Below are 8,734 nucleotides of genomic sequence, written 5' to 3'. Positions count from 1 at the left end.
GATCCGGGCTTTTCTGCCTGCGAGCTCGAGGAGGAGTCTGGACGCGCTTGTGCCCGGGAGGAGTTCGAGAACGTGGCCGAGCTTCTCTCGGTCCTTTTTCGACTGCGGGCTTACTCGAGTCTCCCGTCTGCCGCTCTCTCGTGGTCTCCTCGTCCTTCATTTTGAAGGCCTCTTTCGCTCGGGCGTACCCTTCGGCCCGAGCCAACAGGTCAGCAAAATTTTTGGGGTACTTCTTTTTCAAGGAGAATAAAAGGTTGTTCTTCTGAAGGCCACCTTTCAGGGCGGCCATCGCTACCGATTGGTCCAAGTTTCGGACCTCCAGTGCGACGACATTGAAACGGTTGATGTAGGCCCGAATGGACTCCCCCTCCTTCTGCTTGATGTTGATGAGGGACTCCGAACCCTTCCAGGGGTGCTGACTGCTGATAAAATGAGCCACAAATGGTGGCTCATCTGATCAAAGAAAAAGATAGTACCCGGCTTCAGCACCGAGTATCAGTTCCTCATCACTCTCTTTAAGGTGGATGGGAAGGCTCGGCATAGAATGGCGTCGGGTGCGCCATGAAGCAGCATCATCGTCCGGAAGGCCTCCAGGTGGTCAATCGGGTCCGAAGTCCTGTCGTAGCTTTCAAATTGAGGGAGTTTGAAGTTCGGCGGGATCGGTTCCTGCATGATCATTTGAGAAAAGAGAGGGTCAGTACAAATATCCTCACCATAAGCGGGGAGAGCGTGGCGGAGCTCTTCGATCCGTCTGTTCATCTCCTGGAGCCTCCGGTCCAGAAAATCCTCTCGACTACGGGTCTCAAGGGTCTTCTGGCAGAATGGAGGTAGAGATCTTCCAGGGGTGGAATCATGGTCTGATTGAGGGCTCTCCACCCTTGGATTCATCTTTCTGGGAAAGACGGGGCGGCTGGCCCAAGTGGCCCATCCCACCGCTGGATTTTGGGGTTCCGGTGATGCTCTTTCCAGTCGCACTGATGTCTGCGGCTGCTGCTGCTGTTGCATGGCTTGCACAGCTTCAGTGAGGCCTCTGACCTACTGCACCAGTAGGTCGAATTGCTCCGCACCAACCGTCGTTGCCGGAGGAGGAGGAGGAGGCTGGGAAATCGGAGGTGAGGTCGGAGCCTGAGATCTGGATGCAGAGGCCAGGGATCGCCGCGTGGATGCTTTGCGGGGAGGCATCGGGCAAAGACCTAGTGGGGGAAGGAGGAGTGGATGTCAGAAAAGATGACCGGAGGTGGTCCCGTCGAGTGCTCCTTTAAGAACAAGGGTGCAGCGAAGACACAGGGCCCTTCCTCTAGCGCTAATCCTGTTGGTGCAAAAATTTGTCTGCGTCGGAGAAGCTGGAGTCGAGGGAGTCGCGGTCGCCGTCGGGACCTGCAAAAGAAGTCTAAACCGGAGTTGGGGTTGCTCCGGCAAGATCCTCCGATGCTCAAGTCAGTTCTCTGCCCCAACAAGAATGGAGAGCTCGAACGAAAATTTTAGCAGAGTTTTGGGATAGAAATTAGAGCTTAGAAAATAACGTATCTGGGGTCCTCCTTTTATAGGCGGAGGGGGCAACAGACTGATAGAGATGTTTATAACCGTCTGGCAGTGGGCTGCCCAGGGTCAGAAAGAGTTTGTGGCGCAGAGTAGTGGAGTGGAATCGTGGGCATCACCGGGACATGCCACGTGGAGTCTGTTGTAGGGAGTGGAGCGGCGTCCATTGTCGCGACTTGCCAGAGGGTGGAGGAATCGTGCGGTATCCATCGCAGGAAGTGGAGCAGGATCGTGGCCATTATTGTGGTCTGCCAGGGAGTGATGGAGCCGTGCGGAATCCATCGCAGGAAGTGGAGCAGAGTCGTGGCCGTTACTGCGGTCTGCTAGGGGGTCCAGGCCTGTCGACCGAAGTTCGGTCAGAGTCCGATCTCCATAGAAGCTCGGATGGGGATCATTTGTCGAGGAGTCTCGGTCAAGGCCTGTCTACAACGGACATCCGAACGAAATTCATCCATAATGGAAGCTTGGGTGAAGGCTTACGGTGGGAATCTGGCACGGGCCGCTCGTGGTAGAAATTTGAAGTAGATCGTTTGCAGCGAAAACTCGAAGTGGGTCACTTGCGGTAGGAGCTCGGAGTCCGGCTCCCGTAGGAGTCCGAACGAAGTCTTCCTGCAGTCGAAGTCGGGGATGAGATCTGGCTCCCGTAGGAGTCCGGGCGAAGTCTACCTGCAATTGAAGCTGGGGGCGAAGTCCAACTCTCGTAGGAGTCCGGACGGAATCTACCTGGAATTAAAGTCGAGGGTGAAGTCCGGCTCCCGTAGGAGTCCGGATGAAGTCTGCCTGCAAGTGAAGTCATGGGCGGAGTCCGGACGAAGTCTGCCTACAAGTGAAGTCGTGGGCGGAGTCCGGCTCCCATAGGAGTCAGGGCGGAGTCTTCCTGCAGCCGGAGTTGAGGACGAAGTCCGGCTCCCGTAGGAGTCCGGACATCCCGAAGAATCCGGTCGACGCTGGCGGGGGCTTGTCCGTCGGCAAAACTTGGGAGCGTTGCGGAGGCTCGGCCGCCAGAGAGGCTCGACCGCCAGAGAGGCTTGGAGAGATATCGTCGGAGGTCGGAAGTAGGTAGGATCCCCGGAGGGTCACTCCTGTCACGAACTTCGGCTGGGGGTATTTTATACCTAACAATTATCATATTATTATTATATTTTTATAGTAACTAAATTATATTACAATAATATAGTAATTGATAATATATTATAATATATATTATATAAATCTTATTATATATAACAATAAATTATTATATTATATTATATTATATTATGTTATTATAATATTATATTACTATATATTATTATGGGGAAATTCAGTGCAGGGGTAAAATAGTAATTTTAAAATTTTTTCAAAATTATGATTTTACAGTAGAAAAATATTAGTTAATCTAATTAATTAACATGAATTTATCCTACACTAGATATGATATATAGCATGCATGCATTTAAATTTGAAATTCGAATTTGAACAGTAAACACTGTAATGTATTCAGAACACAATATCTTTGTACGGGTAGTAGATCGTCGCAATCTGATCACCGTCGGGAGAGTCTGATCATCGCGATGCAGCCACATAGCGTGTCTGGCCTCTGTGGATCGTCCACAGGAAGCTTCCGGTCTGATCGACTCCTCACGAGTGCTAGCTCGTTGTAGAGCCCTTTCGACGGCCGATGCTGATCGAACTCTTTCGATCGATATCTGTCGATTCTTTGGATACTCAGGATCATCAGCAGATATGCTTGAGAGGATGTTGAAGATCTTCCTGAAATTTGGTGGGCTCATGACACTCGTAGCTCACCTTCTCACTTCCCGAACTCCAGGCTGAAACCTTGAAGAACTCACTGAAACCCTGCGCATACTTTTTCTTTCTTTTCTTTCTTTTTCTCTCGGAAGGATATAGACCTTCACCTTGCACATAAGGATTCCTCACACCCAGATTTTCTCTCCAAATTTTTTTTTGCACACGTCCCGCTCTTCTCCTCCTTTTAAAATAATGTCAAACATCTTATCCACGTGAAATGATAAAGATGAGTAATTGCACATTTGAATTCAAATCAAATTTTGAATTCAAATGGAAACTAATTTATTCTTATCCACTAAGGGAGTGAGAAGAGGAGGGCATGGCTTAATTTGTGCATGAGTGATTTCATGAGAAACATTTTTTCGTGTAATAAATGAGGTGTTAAAAGAGGATAAGGTCAAGGCGCTAAGATTGGTTGCTCATTCAAATTCAAACTTTATTTTGAATTTGAATGGCCAACCAATCATCCTTATCCACTCATATGGTGCATTAAAGTAGGGCGTGAGGAGGGCTTTGCGTGAGAAAAAATTCATGAGAACTTCCTTCTCGTGAATTCAAAAGGGCGCAGTGGAAGTGAGGTGGCGCAGGGAGAATGGGTCAAGGTGGTTTCATTATTTAAACCAACCTAATTGAACCACATAAGTTAGGCCCAATTAGACTAATTTAAACCCAACTAAATTAGGCTTAATTAGGCTCAATAAATTCTAATCAAATCAGGAATTGATTAAGCCCAACCCCTGATCATATTAGGGACCAAACCATCTCGATGATTAGGTCAACTCTTAACCTAATCGGGTCAAACCCAACTGAATCTAATTCAATTGGACTTGATCCAAAATTAATTACTCAATCAAATTGAGTTAATTAGTGATCAAATCACTAATTAAACCTCTCAAAAATATTGAGTCCAAATCCGATGGATAATCAGGCATCAGAATTCATCGATATGTAACTCTGATCGAAGAGTCCTAAACCAATGGGACTCTTGACCCCGGTACCCAAAATGTATGAAATTCATGATCAGAGAATCCTGATTCTCGATCACAGAATCTCAGACATGAAGGACTCTTCACCAGCTATCAGATCAGATAGGAACCTCTAATGTGTGTGACCCTGCAGGTTCGAACCTAAGTCGGTAGCACAGAAACCAATTCCTGTACTAATCGAAGTGACCATCTAGCAATGGTACCCGATGACCGGATAGGTCGAATGGTCGCAATCGCAACACTCAGAACCTACGTGAATATGGTTACTGTATAATTCATCCTTTTGACCTCTGTGTTTAGGACGACTCAAGGTTAAACTGTCAACCCTGATTAGATCATCCGAATCGTGCTCAACTCAAACAGTCCTGTGACTCCTCACAAAGACTACCTTAGCCAAGATTTTGCTAAATTGAAACATGACAGTATACAGCTTCTAAACTGGAGTGGTCAATCTCATCTTGACACATGCACCGACAAGTCAAGCACTTGACTACACCCAACAGCCTTCCGTCACTGAATTAGAAATTCAGGTAGTCCAGTGCCTAAGTGCAGTGAGTTGCTTGCAAGTCACCGTGGCAGTCTCAGGTCAGAGGAATATTTATACCCATATTCCATCGGAGCAAATTTTGACAGCAAAAATAGCTCCGGAGTCGGTCATATTCAGTGCAGATGTACCCTTACATCTCACCTGTATGCCATACCAGTATCTCCACACTCATTGGTTAAGAGAACAACCAACCTATATGGCACACAACGACCTATGCTTGATAAACATTGTCGTTCTTGGTAACAACGTATCATTTGATCGCGAACAGATTTAAGGACTAAACGACAAATCCTCCTTTGTCGAGTCTAAATAGTCCTAAAGACTCACCACAACATAGGAGTTCATTAGAAGATAAAATATTTTATGATAAAAAATATTAAAATAATTTTTATTAATTCATAATTCATGTACATATACAAAAATGAGCACAACCGTCAAAAGGATGACGATTGGCTTTGGGACACTATTCTCAACAATCTCCCACTTGGCCTAAAGCCAATCGGTGCAGTATCTAATACCCATCTTCGACTTGTAGTCGTCGAACTCCTTCATCGTAATGGCTTTAGTGAATGGGTCGGTCAGGTTCTCCTTTTCGTCGATCTTCTGAAGGTCGACGTCACCTCGATCCATAATTTCTCAGATGAAATGGTAGCGGCGCAGAATATGCTTCGTCCACTGGTGTGCCTTGGGTTTCTTCGCCTGAGCAATGGCTCCAGAGCTGTCACAGTAGAGCAGAACTGGACCAACAAGGGAGGGTGCTACTCCGAGCTCGGTGATAAATTTTCTCAGCCACACCACTTCTTTGGCAGCATCTGATGCAGCGACATACTCCGCCTCGCAAACTGAATTAGCCACTGTGTGTTGCTTGGAACTCTTCCAGTAGATAGCCCCACCATTAAGGATAAAAATAAATCCCGACACACTTTTGCTGTCATCATGATCAGACTGAAAATTAGAGTCTATAAACCCTATAAGTCTCAAGTCTGATTCACCATAAACAAGCCACTGGTCCTTAGTATTTCTTAAATACTTCAGGATGGTTTTAACAACCTTCCAGTGATTCTCTCCTGGATCAGATTGGTATCTACTCACTACCCCTAGTGAGTATGCCACATTTGATCGTGTACATATCATGGCGTACATGATAGATCCCACTGTCGAAGCATATGAAATCTTACCCATACGCTCTCTCTCTTGAGGTGTTGTCGAACAATCCCTCTTCGAGAGAGAAATTTCATGGCCTATCGGTAGATAACCTTTCTTGAAATTCTCCATGCTGAACCTCTTCAGCATAGTATCTATGTACGTAGACTGAGATAAACCAAGCAACCTTTTAGATCTATCCCTATAGATCCTCATCCCTAGGATGTAGGAAGCTTCTCCCATATCCTTCATAGAGAACTGTGACGACAGCCAAATCTTTATTCCCTGTAATGCAAGGATATCATTCTCCATTAAGAGAATGTCATCCACATACAATACAAGAAATACTACTACTGGACCATTAGCCCACTTATAAATGCAGGGCTCTTCTCCATTTTTAACGAAGCCATACATCTTGATCATCCTATCAAAACGTATGTTCCAACTCCGAGATGCCTGCTTAAGTCTATAAATGGACCTCTGTAGTCTGCACACCTTAGACTCATCAGTGGATGTGAATCCTTCAGGTTGTATCATATACACCTCTTTATCCAGCTCTCTGTTTAGGAAAGCTGTCTTCACATCTATCTACCAGATTTCATAGTCCAGATGGGCAGCTATTACAAGCATAATCCGAATGGATTTAAGCATTGCCACAGGAGAAAATATCTCGTCATAGTCTATACCATAACGTTGACGATATCCCTTGGCAACCAGATGGGCTTTATAGGTTTCACCTTTCCGTCTGCGCCCCTCTTCCTCTTGAAGACCCACTTACACCCTATGGGTTTTACTCCTTTGGGTGGGTCAACCAATGTCCACACATCGTTGACCTTCATGAACTCCATTTCGAATTTCATGACCTCTAGCCATTTCTCAGAGTCGGATCTCTGCATTGCATCCATGTAGGTGATCGAATCCTCATCATTTTCATCAAGTTTGATAGGATTGTCGTTCCGAACCAAGAAACCATAGTATCTATTCGGTTGATGTGGTACTCTACCAGATCGCCTTAAGGGTGCTTGAACAATGGGCTCCAAATTTGATCTAATCAAATCCAGTTCAGGTTCAGCAACTTGCATCGGATTTTTCACCTATCGAATTTCGTCAAGTTCGACCTTAGAGGCAACAGTCCCTTCACCAAGGAACTTCCTTTCCAAAAAGATTGCCTTAAGGCTGACAAACACTTTTTGCTCATCATCTAGGTAAAAGTAATACCCTTTGGTCTCTTTTGGGTACCCTATAAAATTACACTTGTCAGACCTAGGTCCAAGCTTGTCCATAATTAAACGTTTAACATAAGCTGGACACCTCCAAATCCTAAGGTGCGAGAGTATTGGCTTACGTCCTATCCATATCTCATATGGTGTTTTGGTTACAGACTTACTCAAAACTCTATTTAAAAGGTAACAAGCCGATTCGAGCGCATATCCCTAAAGGGAGATCGGCAGACCAGCAAACCCCATCATGGATCGAACCATATCCAATAAGGTTCGATTCCTCCTTTCAGACACACCATTATGCTGTGGTGTTCTAGGAGGTGTCTACTGAGAGAGAATCCCATTCTCCCCAAGGTATATTAGAAAATCATTAGAAAGGTATTCACCTTCTCGATCAGATCGAAGAGTTTTAATACACTTTCTAGTTTATTTTTCTACCTCATTTCAGAATAGTTTGAACATTTCAAACGACTCTGACTTATGCTTCATTAAATAGACATACTCATACCTCGATAGGTCATCTGTGAAGGTTATGAAGTAGAAATATTCACCTCTTGCACTTGAGCTCATGGGTCCACATACATCAGAATGTACCAGAGCCAAGAGTTCACTGGCTCGCTCACCTTTTTCAGTAAAAGGTGACTTGGTCATTTTACCAAGAAGATAGGACTCACAGGTTGGAAGTGATTCATAATCACCTACTTCAAGAATTCCTTCTTGAGCCAACCTGTTTATCCTGTTCTTATTGATATGACCTAGTCTATAGTGCCAAAGGTAGACTTCTGACACATTATCTATTCTAGGGTATTTACCGGAGGTTTGAACCACATTAACAGGTTGTGATAGAAAGTAAATTCCATTATAAAGTTGTCCAATAAATATTGTAACACCATTCAAAATGATATTGTAAATATTTTTTTTTATTAAAAATTGATAACCGTTCATGGCCCAGAGTGCACGATGTTCTAATTCAACCGGTAGATGACAAGCTTTGCCATAAACTAGTCGGTAGGGTGACATATCGATAGGGGTTTTAAAAACTGTGCGATAAGCCCATAATGCATCATCTAAGTGAAGAGAACAATCCTTTCTATCGGGCCTAACCATCTTTTCTAGGATATGTTTAATCTCCCTATTTGACACCTCTATCTGACCATTAGTTTGGGGGTGATATGGTGTGGCCACTTTGTGTGTAATATTATATTTTTTCATAAGTGCTTCAAAATGTTTATTCGTAAAATGAGTCCCCCCATCATTAATGATCACCCTTGGGAAGCCAAATCGACTAATGATGTTTCGTTAGATAAAACTAGTTACAACTTTATTATCATTAGTCCGTGTAGCTATTGCCTCCATCCATTTTGACACGTAATCAACTGCCACCAGAATATATTCGAATCCAAATGAGGTTGGAAAATGTCTCATGAAATCAATCCCCCAAACATCGAAGATTTCTACTACTAAAATGAGGGTCAGCGGCATCATATCCTTCTTGAATAAATTTTCTG

The sequence above is a fragment of the Elaeis guineensis genome, chromosome 6, assembly GCF_000442705.2.
Source record: "Elaeis guineensis isolate ETL-2024a chromosome 6, EG11, whole genome shotgun sequence".
In the NCBI taxonomy this organism is placed as follows: domain Eukaryota; kingdom Viridiplantae; phylum Streptophyta; class Magnoliopsida; order Arecales; family Arecaceae; genus Elaeis; species Elaeis guineensis.
Note: the sequence above shows the minus strand (reverse complement) of the source record.